The sequence below is a fragment of the Homalodisca vitripennis genome, chromosome 6, assembly GCF_021130785.1.
Source record: "Homalodisca vitripennis isolate AUS2020 chromosome 6, UT_GWSS_2.1, whole genome shotgun sequence".
Lineage (NCBI taxonomy): Eukaryota > Metazoa > Arthropoda > Insecta > Hemiptera > Cicadellidae > Homalodisca > Homalodisca vitripennis.
In genome coordinates this window covers 16350158-16362157 of record NC_060212.1, presented here as the reverse complement: position 1 = coordinate 16362157, position 12000 = coordinate 16350158, and the positions used below count along the sequence as shown (strand labels likewise).

Sequence of the window (12000 nt, the reverse complement as noted above, 5' to 3'; positions counted from 1 at the left end):
CAAAAATTTTGTTTTCGTTTTAGGCATTTCTAATAGGTTGACCCCCTCTGTCTTTACGTACACGCTGTACGTAATGACACCTGTACCAAGACCGGTTTCCTCGGACAATTATAACGGGGCCCGGGCCCCACAGTTCTGTTTGAAGTACACACTCAAGTCAAGAAATTGCTTTTCAAAAATCCCTCAGGGTATTCGTGTTTTTATCAGATTCGTAAAGATATAAGTAAAAATTTCAATGAAAAAATCACTCTTTGTTTACCGTCTATCTGTCGTTTGTGTTTTTTATTCAAGAATCCTATTTAAAACAAATCAGCGAACTTTAACTAAACTTTGGTAAACACTTTATGTTGACAGTATCTACTAACAAAAAAGTTTGGTCGAATTTTTACTAATTAAATTTCAAAATATCAGCCATGTAAAATATTTGAACCAAATATCCTTATTTTTCAAGAATATCTTTACCACTCCTTTTTTCCACACTGATGGGAATCTTCCTTCTGCCAACATCCTATTGTATAGGATGAACAGATGCCCTTTTATCCTTGCGTACATCCTCTTCACTACCTCTATCTTCACTCCATCGTGCCCAGGAGCCTTTCCGTTCTTCATTTGCTTTACTGCCGCATCCAACTCCTCTTCTGAAAATTCTGGTTCCTCCAACCCGCTAACTAGTTCCATTTGTGCTCTTAAACCTTCCTTCTTAAGCTTCTGCCACGCATTCCTCTTTTCCTTCCTGATTTCCCATACATAAGCTGTCCTAGCTGTGACATAAGTTCTTCTGTCTCCCTGAGGCCGTGTCCTTCTCCATCTCTTACCATATCTTCTCATCCTTAGCCTCATCTCACTTATTGTTTCTGTCAACCAATGTACCTTCTTTTGGCTTTTCCTCGACTTGGGCACCGTCCTCTCCATCGCCCTTTTGATCAGAGAGAGATAGGGGGGGAATTATGTCTTTCTCACATTTCCTGTTTTATCGTTCCTTTTGGAGCGTTTAAAGATCTTAAGGTAAATTGTTGATTAGTAACGATTCTGTTATCGTTTTCCTAGCGCTGTTCTTGGGTTTTTCAATTGACATTATTAAATTGTCATTACGTTTTAGGCTGTTCTAATAGACGATTCCCGTTGTTGTTACGTACAAGCATGCCCGTACTCAGGCCGGTTTTCTCGGACACTTGTACCGGGGCCCGGGCCTCACAAGTATGTCAAGTATAACATGCTTAAGTCAAGAAATTGTTTATCTAAATTCCCTCAGGAGATCCGTGTTTGTTATCAGATTCGTAAGATATATTTGTTTTGCTTCCGTCAGTGTCCGGTGACGCTCCGAGACTCACGACAATAGACAGCTGCAACGTCCGCAGCTGCATTACGTCAGTGTTTATTATAATGACAGTCATAAATGTTTTTGTTATCACCCACAGATAAATTATGCACTAGAAGAGGTTCTTTGTTATAATTAATTGTGTCGTAAAGTTTCAAAAACTCAATGACGTTGTTTCATTACAGCAAACTGTAGTCACAGTCGTACGAAGGTTTCCTCCAGGGAACGCACCAAATTATCTTAACTCCTTAAAATCTTATTTATAGTATTGTGATATCAAAATAGTAAAGGAAAAATTATTTTTTCCATACTTTGTAACAATATTATTATACGTCAAATTACATGGATCACTAGTCATAACCTTCCGGTACCTATTACTAGGCAATACACTATTGACAAACTAATTCAATTGAATTTTGAGTTCAATTGTGTAACTGATGAGACAATTAGACTACCACTCACCTGTTCAGGTGTCTGATGTTTCGTTCTGAGCTTCTTCGTCGTCGACTTTTTTAGATATCTTCAGACGAACATGACTCCAGACTCCAAAAATCAAGTCTGAGACAGCGTCAGATACCAGACGTTGCAATAAAAGGAAGGTGGACTGGAGCTTAACTCAAAATTCAATTGCATCCACCCTTCCTACTATAGCTACGTTATGTGTAGGAAACTAATTTAACTACCTTATGCATTTTTTATATTAATCTATTAAATTCACTGTTAATATAATCACAAAATATAAGTTTAACTATAAAACTATTTTTATTCTAATAACTTCGCTGTATCGCTAAAAGTATTACGCTAAAGTCTATATTAAGCAATTAACTGATTCCGGATAAAGCGAATCTCTTCTAAGGAAAAACTTGTTTATGATCTACTGACATAAGTAAATAATGACCGTATGATAAAATACCTAACAAAAGGAAACTCAACATATTTTCCTTAAAACTCTATCTTTAACACATTCTCGCAATAAATTTAAAGATTTTTATGCCACTCCTTATTAATCGAATTTTCGATTAACCGAATCACCTCAGTCCACCAAATTCAGTTAAACGAGACTCTAGTATGATTTGGAAGATATTTTTATTCGGTAAAACATAAGTTTCCTCAAATAGCGGTTCTTACTCTACCTGAATGTGTTATCGGGTTTATTTTAACACCGTTATATGAGTGAGTTTAGAGCACAGGTTTAGGTTTATAACTGTAAAGTAGTAGTAGCCTAGACTGATAGAATTGTAAGGTTCAGATTGAAAGACGCAGAACTCTGTAAATATGAAAAATAGATCACAGAAATGCAACAGGAAAAATTAAATTTTTTACCGTCTATCTTTTGTTTTTTAATTCAAAACTATGGTGAGTAAATGACATGAAAAGTAGCGTGGTAAAATATCCAATGCTTGTTGCGTTTTTAATCCTCTAAAAACCGACAAAACAGTTCGGCCGATTTTTTTACTAATTAAATTTCAAAATGGCAGCTATGTAAAATTTATTATAACCGAAACACCTTAATAAGCAACAATTGTACAAAATTATAAAAATTGTATCAACAAACCAAATTACAATTTGATTATAAATTAGTTATTGACTTATTGCAATTTTAGTGTTACCATGCGTGTCTAACCTCATGTTTCTTTAACAAATTATATTAATGCATTAATATTGTAGTCACATTATTAAGCCTATTGTTTTTTAAATGTTATAGTTAAAATATTTAAAATGACTGCCATTTTTTAATTTAAACTAAATTCAACCACTTTTGATTGACAGATTCTAGACTACATAAAGAGTTTACTGAAGGTTGGATAAAGTTCTTTGATTAGATTTAAAAGTATGATTTAAAAAATAAGAACACATATATACAAAAAGACTGTGAGGGAAAGAGAGAGAGAGAGAGAGAGAGAGAGAGAGAGAGAGAGAGAGAGAGAGAGAGGGTAGTGAGGGAGGGAGGGAGGGTGAAGGGAGGGAGAGGGAGGAGAGATAGGAGAGAGAGAGAGTGTGGGAGAGAGAGAGAGAGAGAGAGAGAGAGAGAGAGAGAGATCTACGTATATCACTCATTATTAGAAAACAATTCTTTTGAAACTTTATGTCATAAATTCTCCATGGACCAGATCTCAGACGCTGCCCTGATAGGAAGGTGAACTGGAGCTAAACTCTACATTCATATTGGCTCAACCCTTCCTACCGTAGCTACGTTATATGTAAAAAGAATTTCAGTCGCTCCACAGTGCTTAGCTATCGGGTCTAAAAAATCGTAGCCCACGTGATGAGACAATGAGAATATCTCTTCACGTAAATTGGATTACATTTTGTAGTCTGGGACTTAAAGAGTTGATTTTGAGCTGCTATAAGTTTTTTGGATCTCCTCAGACGGACATGACTCCATTTCAAGAGTCAAGTCTGCGACAGTGTCAGTCAGACCCTCCAAGTCGGAAGTTAACTAGAGCTATTTTTTTTTTTTTTGTTTTCAAATAGGCCTATCCCGATTTCCACTTAAGTTTTAACTCAACATGGCATTTACCCAATATTCAATCAGGGTTCCCAAAAAGCCGAACTTGAATGGTGCAGTCTGCCTCGGTGCGACGCACCGCGGAAGCACTTGACCTTGAACAGCTCCCTACCAGGTGACGCCTGTGCCAATGGTATACCACGCCGTGAGTCACCGTGAACCTTGTGTTCTAGTGGCGCTCAGTGTTCGACTGTCGCTGCTGCGAGAAACTCCGCGACGCTAGCGTGACCGTGTAGTGCTCAGCGTGTAGTGCCCGGCGTGCTCCACGCTAAGCAGACCGTACCTGTTGTGAGCATTGTTACTTAGTGTGATATGTTACCACTGTGTACGAGTCGTGTGATCATTACAATGGTGAGTTGCTTTTATTGATTTCATGTTTATTGTGGCTAATTATACACACAATTCCGACTAGATAACAATACGCTAGCCTTAAACGATAAGCTGTGTTTATTACTATCAGGGACGATTGTATTGTCTGATTAAGAAGATTGTGTTTTTTAAAACAAGTTTCGTTAAAGGAGCAATAATGTATGTTGAATAACTTTCAATCACAACCTATAGACTATAATGTTAAGAAAGGGTTATTGATAAAAGAGCTAAATAAGTGTCAAAAAACTATTACCTACATAAAATACTAGCAGTTACCAACAGCTTCCCACACAATTTTCTTCTGAAAAAACACGAACATCGTGGGCATATTGTTTTAGTTTTTTTTTTTAATTGCATTCTAAACACTTCTGAGATAGATATTTCAGTTTAATGATCCATTTTAGATTTAAGTTTAAAAATCAGTATTTTGGGACCCTAAAGTAACTAATAATAATAATAATAAATATCTCTATTCTCCTCATAAAGTCGTACATTACAAAAAACATGTTTCATATTTAACATTTATTTAATTCTTAAAACAATTAATTAACTAGTGATAACTATATAATTAATTAGATAGTGAAATTGACTTATTCAAAGATCCAGGATGACCTCAAAAGGAAAATAATAGGGCCCCTAAGGGTACTAATCACCCCATCTAGAGGTTCCATCATAATAATTATAACTGTTACAAATAAAATAACAAAAAAGGTTGAAATAAAGGTGAAATAAGTCAAAGTGAAGCAGTTGTTATAAGTACCTATAAAAAATAACCTGAACTTTTTCCCAAAATTTCATGATATTTGATTAAATAACTTCAACGATTGCAGTAACGATTAAACTATTTAGACCAGTGTGGAGGAATCCTAAAGTGGAAGTCCTTAGTTTTTTTTTAGTTATGGTGTAATAAATAATGAGGCTCTATGAAACTTTACAAAGAAACTAAGCATATTGTAATTACTTTTTTTTAGTGTTTATGGTCAACAGCTTTACATGTAATACAAAATTGCGAATTGCTAATATTTTGAGCTTTACGCTTGTATTACCACTACCAACTTGAATCAATTAGTCTACATTTCCGTCACTTTGGTTTAGTTTGCTTTGTTATCCAATCAAGAAACTATGTTCATACTGAGAAGCCTGCTATGTAAAAAATCAACTAAGGTAAGGTTTATAACAATCTTTAAATCCGTATCAAAAGGTATATTACACTACTGATCAAGCATTGTAACATGTTTTGCTAAAATGTGAAGTTAAAAGTATATTTTACTGACACTTCCAGTTTTATTATTTGAGTAACCTCTGCGCTCAACAGTGGTCACAAAAAGGTTGAAATAAGAAATGTTGTTACTTTTAAAGCTTAATCTATGCTATCAAAATTGTAAATGTAAAGAAATTTAAAATGGTACTTATTAATTAAACATATGATTGTGATGTCCTATTATGATGTTTATATAGAACGGTTGGGTAACGTTTAACCAACGAACTATACTACTGTACTAATTCGTTGCGTTTAATAGGCTCTTTCAATTAATAGGTGTTCGCTGCAATTAATTTCGTATCTGAATTTTCGCAACTTCGTAGACCATTGAGGCGTATTCCGAAGAGATTTCCAACAAATATATAGATCTATTGAGACCTATATGTTAACCAGAGAGCCTAACAAAGTCAAATTTCAGTTCAATCGGTCCAGTAATTCTTACGTGATTGACTAACACACAGACAGACATTATTAGATTGTTATATAATAGTTATAATAGTAGTAGTAATAGTTTTATTGTATAGTTAGTTATCTTCACTGTATACAATCATGGCATTTCCTATTTGACTTATTTAAAATTGTGTGGAATAGTGTTAATTGACTTTACACACGATTGTCACAAGTAAAAGATTACAATTATTTATATTTTATTTGATTTTTTTTACATTATAATTAACAGGGGGCCGGAAAATTACTTAACCTAAAAAGGAGGACATAGTCTCAAAGTTTGAGAACTGCTGCTGTGGTATTTAGTTTTTATATGGGAAATCATGTAATTATACAGGCGATTATGATATTCGTTTATGAATTTGTGAATGTGTTTACATAACATGTTAATTTCGACCTAAAGCACTTTTACCCATTCAAGAAAAGCACACTCGGACAGGTCAAATTCCACATTGATAACATTGCGTCTGTATGAACTCGGATAGGGTTAACTGTACTAAATCTATATTACTGGCTGAGCATTAGCTAAGCTTATCACTCGAGAGAGTGAGAAAAATGTCTATTTCTGTCTGTCTTTCTGCCTGTCTGTCTGTCTGTCTGTCTGTCTGTCCGGAAAATATCTCGAAAACGAACAGTCTTGAAACATTTGACACTAAACTATGATTATTCAATTTTTACTTTTATTCTTTAATTAATTCGACTTTATTTATTGATCATTATTCGCCTTCATTCTTTATATAATTCCAGTTCCATTGTTCTATTTTAGTCTTGATTTATTGCATCATTACTGTTTTATTGCATACTTGTATGTGCTGAAGATATCGAAGGTCAACGACATCCATAAATACATAATTGTATGTAATCATTTTAAAAAGTCCATAAACTCAGATTTTTCCTTGAACATTTTTAAGTGTACATATACGTGGAATTTACGTGGCTTTCCGCCAATTATTCGTGACGTTATTCATGGTGGGCTATTACATACGTTGCATTCTCTACATTATTACCTGAGCGTTAGCGAAGCCTATCACTTGAGGAGCTGACTGTCTGTCCCCACGAACTCTCGAGGACAAAGTGACCAATTATAGAATTGAAATTTTGCATGAGATTTCATTTCTAAGTAGGTAATGGTGCATGTCACTCCGAGATATTTGGCTGAGCGTTAGTGAACATTTTTATATTGGTCTTGTGGGTAACCATGGTGTCATGTCAGTTAGAAAATCTCAAAAATAAACAAACTGAGTACTATCATATGGCATTTTAACATGTGACATTGTATCACATTTTTTTATAGATATAGCTATAAGATATATTATTTATGCTACCTTAGCGAAGGTAGTTACGCAACATTTTAACACATGCGGCCTAACTACCCCCACACGTACATAAATAAACATAGCTTTTAAACATAGCTTTTTTTAGGAGCTTTTCAATATTTTATCGCTATTTTCATCTATATTAATCCGCTCCACTAAAATAGTGAAAGTAGAAATTAGAATTTAAATTGGAAATATCTTTAGTTTATAGAAGACCGAATCTTTTATTTCCGTACATACTATTAGACACAGAAATAAGGTTTCATGGTTACACACAAAATTCTTACTGATTAATTAATAATTAGGCGATTGCTACTTATCATTTTCTATGAAATTTTAAACTATTAGCTTCAATAAAATATTTTTGTGGTAAGTTATTTACTCTGCTATTAACTCTGCTATCGTCATTACCCATAAGATCATTGTAAAACGCTTCGCTAACGCTTAGCCAAATCTAATGAATTGACATGGACCATTATCAAACTCGATGTTACTTGTATAGAAATGAAGCATCATTTCAAGTCAAAACGTTATTCATTCATGAGATGGCGTACACACAGACAGATAATAATAATATTAATAAATCTCTGATTGCAGAATTACAATATAATCATTGTATCGCAATCCTCAATTTAATTGAATGCAACTAAAATTTTTACATTCATTCATATCTTTCTAGTACCTCATTCACACATATAAAATGTTTTATTCACCCGAATATTATTCATCTTCTAATTTCTCACCTGTAGCTTCGGGGCCCGTTAGCTAATCAACTGGTCTCCCAGTTTTGTGCCTTAAACTTGTCTATACTATAAAAAGGCTTCTGACACCATAACGCGTTTCAAAATAACATTTAAACGTCTTAGGCGTTGTGGATCGTTTCCAGTAAACTACAGACCAATAGAACTCCTGCTTGAAGAGGCAAACATTCATACACAATCACTCTGTGCTATGTGTCCCAGACCGGTGGTACTCCATGACTCTAGTTCTGCATGAGAGTAAGTCTCTACTTCTTATGTGATCGCACTTGAAAAAACGGAATTTTCCAAAATATGAAGGCAGGGAAATTTCAACTCATTTGAATTTTGGTTTGCACTACTCTCTCCAGTAAAGTTTGGAAAATTATTCTCACAGCATTTTTCAATTTAAAAATTCTGTAAATAATGTGCGTTTGCACATCTTCCCCACAAGATAACGCCATAGAATAGACGTTGGATAGATGATTCCATAACAAGCCATCAAGAACACCTGAATTTAGCAATATTCGGAAAGTTTGAGGAAAGATTGACGTGAAAATCCCATTTCAACCCTTTTTAAAGGTGGATACCACTGAGTTTAGTAGTGTCAAATTCTTAAATCAGATAGGTGGTCAGAAATACAATTTTTCCATGCCTCGAGTGATAAATTTCGCTAACGCTCAGCCCAGAAGATTTACATTATGTTATCCATTCATGGGTATTCAACTGGTAGCATTTTACTTTCTTTAGATTTCTCTTTTTAATTTCCTGTCTCTAGTTTCACATGAGTACTTCTTATGTGGCCGCACTTGAAAAAAGACAATTTTTCAAAATATAGAACCAGGAACATTTCAACTCATTTCAATTTTGGTTTGCACTACTCTCTCCAGTAAAGTTTGGAAAATTATTCTGACTGCAATTTTTTAATTTGAAAATTCTGCGAAAATGTGCGTTTGCACATACTCCCCACAAGATAACGCCACGGAAGTGATGTGGATAGTTGATTCCATAAAATACCGTCAAAATTTTAAACAAACCGTTTAGACAATCCCAATTCAACCCTTTATAGAGGCGTATAACAAGGAATTTCAATTGCTTCAATCAGATAGGTAGACATATATACAATTTTTCAATACCGTGAGTGATAGGCTTCGCTAACGCTCAGCCAATTACATTCAAATTACGCTGTCCATTCATTGGTATTCAAGTGGTAGAATTCTACTTTATTTAGATTTCTCTTTTGAATTCACCATGTTCAGTGACATATTTAGTAACATTCCTAGTAGTAGACTAGTAGGCCTGCCGGTGTTATCGCTGGTGACGGAGCACCCATCAGTCCACGCGTGATGGACGACACCCGAACATAGAGGTTGTAAATCACAGTTATCTGTAACTATGTCGATAGTAACCAGACACTAGACAGCCGTCCGTCCAACCCAGAACAGAACAGAGGCTTGTTGTTTAACAAAGTAACTAACATAACGGGCTTTTCCTTAACAATCGTGTTAACTGTTTTACTAGGGGGAACTTATTATTGATTTTGCCAATGAATACACTTAAAAACTAGTCATTCAAAATTATGAAATTTTATTTTGTCAAGATTAATACAGTAGTGTGATAAAGATTGGGTGAATTTCTAATGTTGTGGTGTTCGTAAAGTAAACTTCTATACATTTAGCTGCGTGCTATACACCACAACACATGTCGTGTTATCAGGCTTCGCTTAGTTAGCATGCAAGATTTTAAGTCTATACCTATATCTATAACAGTGTACATCTTGAAATTTCATATTATTGTACTAATTGTATCCACAAGTTGATTTATTTTGTGATTTCTCACTGTCAACACGGTTAACATTAAGCCCAATGTAAAAATGTTCGCTAGCGCTCAGCCATTTTCGTTGGGATATTTACCACCATCAGACTCGTGGTTGCATATACTGTATACATTATTTTATTCTGTGTTATTATTGTGTACTTGAAAAAGTTGTTAATACAACGAAATATTGTACAAGATAATTGTAGTTTTCTTTTGAACTGCTTAAGAGACTATATATATATATATATATATATATATATAATATATATATATATATATATATATAATTTATTTCAATAAACATTGAATCGCAAAAAGTACTTGCTCCGCCGGGAGTCGAACCCGGATCTCTCACTTGCCGGGTGAATGTGCTACCATTACACCACAGAGCGCTCACTTTTTCCGATTCAATTATTTTGTATTTGGCCGTATCTGTCACATATGCGTTTAAATAAGCAAACTAACATATGATCGGAAGACCAAATACCTGTCAAACGACTTTTTATTTACATTAAATTGTATAAATGGCAATAGCCTTATTTAATTTCAATTAACATTGAATCACAACTTATATATATATATATATATATATATATACAGTATATATATATATAATTGAAGCTTCGTGAAAAATTTCAGTTCTATAAGTATGTTTGTTCTTGAGATATGGTGTAGACAAACAGACAGACAGAAAGGTTTCATCCTCTAGAGTGATGGGCTAATGTCTAGCCAACTAATCTCAGCGTGCTTTGAGGTTGAGGAGTGTGTGCTGACTCAAAGGTCTGCTGCCAGAAACTACGATGACTCATGCAGTCACTAATCTTCTCAGTGTTACAACTGCTATCCAGCTTATGGTAACAGCTTCAAAAGGGGAAAAAGAGCAAATCCTAAATTTCCAAAATTTTTCAAAATCCGTTTTGCCTTTAATTTGGGACTGTTATCTAAATGTTCTCCCTTTCGAAATCCTGTTAGATAGATTGTTGCCAATGGAAACTCTAAGCTGAATTCTATCGTGCGTAAAGTTCACAAGTTTTTGTCTGTCAATAAGTCGTAGTACTTTTAAGAAAGGCTCTCTTTCAAAGAAGAAGTCTCGATGTAGCACCTATCATGGTAGTATGTTGCACTTTCCAAACATGCGGCTAAAACTTGGGAGGAGGAGCTTTTCTTTTACGTTAAAAGACTAAACTGTACAATGGCCTCACCTTGAAAACTCACGAAGCAGGGCATTTCAAAACAAACAAGTATATTTTAAATATTAGGTCAACATTATTACATTTTGTTTCTTTAGTTTTAGATAACTAAATACGTTTTTCAAAAACAGTAATCGTTTGCTATTTTTATTTGTAAATGAGTTAAGCTACTCTGAAAAAACAGTATAAATTGAATTCCACTTGTACATAGACATTTACTATTACAATTAATCAAATCAAATCGTATAATTGTAGTCGACAATATACATCAAATGTCAACTATTAAATCTAACATTTCTTTATTCATCAAGGCCGCATTCAAACTTACAACACTCAAATATTCACACCCAATTCATTCCATACCAATTCCAAATCCACTTCCAGCGCTGGAGTCAGTTTCCTCATCTCATTTTTCTGGTCTCCCAGTTGAATGCCAAAAACTCATCAACACTATAAAAATCGTTTGAAGCCAGGCAGAGTTTATACGAGTTTATAACGCATTGGTTGCTTGGGAATTTTTAATTGGATTTGGCAATCTGGTTATAAAATGAACACCTCTGTCTGCGAAGGCAAATGTTCATAAGGAACCGATCTGTCCATTCCCGTACGGTAGTTATCTCTGCCTCTTGTCTCATATTCATGTATGTCTCGTCTTCTGGTTAAGGCACATTTAGACAAAGAAAATTGGTTGTTTCTAAGATGTAGAGATATGGCAAAGTTAATCCTTACAAAGTTTTATCACTGTCCTGCACGACTCTCTGAAGTCAAATTATTGATAATGGAAATAACTTTTTTGCAATTTTAAAACTCTCATAAAATGTTTGATTTAGTTATTATGAAGGAATACAAACAACAAAATTGTGTTGATTTCACTTTCACACACCTATTTGACCAAGATGGCAGAATCCCAGTTCAACCACTGTCTTATAAGCAACTAATGTACCCTACACAATCTTATGGTTAAACTGATCGTATCCTAAAAAGAGCCAAGAAGGCGGAGCTCATTGTTCAAAACCTTTTCCTTGCAGTTGTCTA

General features: G+C 34.4%; 1 protein-coding gene across 1 annotated transcript in view; it reads left to right on the top strand.

The window, feature by feature from the left end:
* The first annotated feature begins 3987 nt into the window (after window positions 1-3987).
* Window positions 3988-12000, top strand: part of LOC124364149 (protein commissureless 2 homolog) — a 32279-nt gene continuing 24266 nt past the window's right edge. The window contains exon 1 of the mRNA XM_046819392.1: window positions 3988-4178. The gene's annotated coding sequence lies outside the window, so the exon portion shown is untranslated. The remainder of the gene's footprint in view (window positions 4179-12000) is intronic.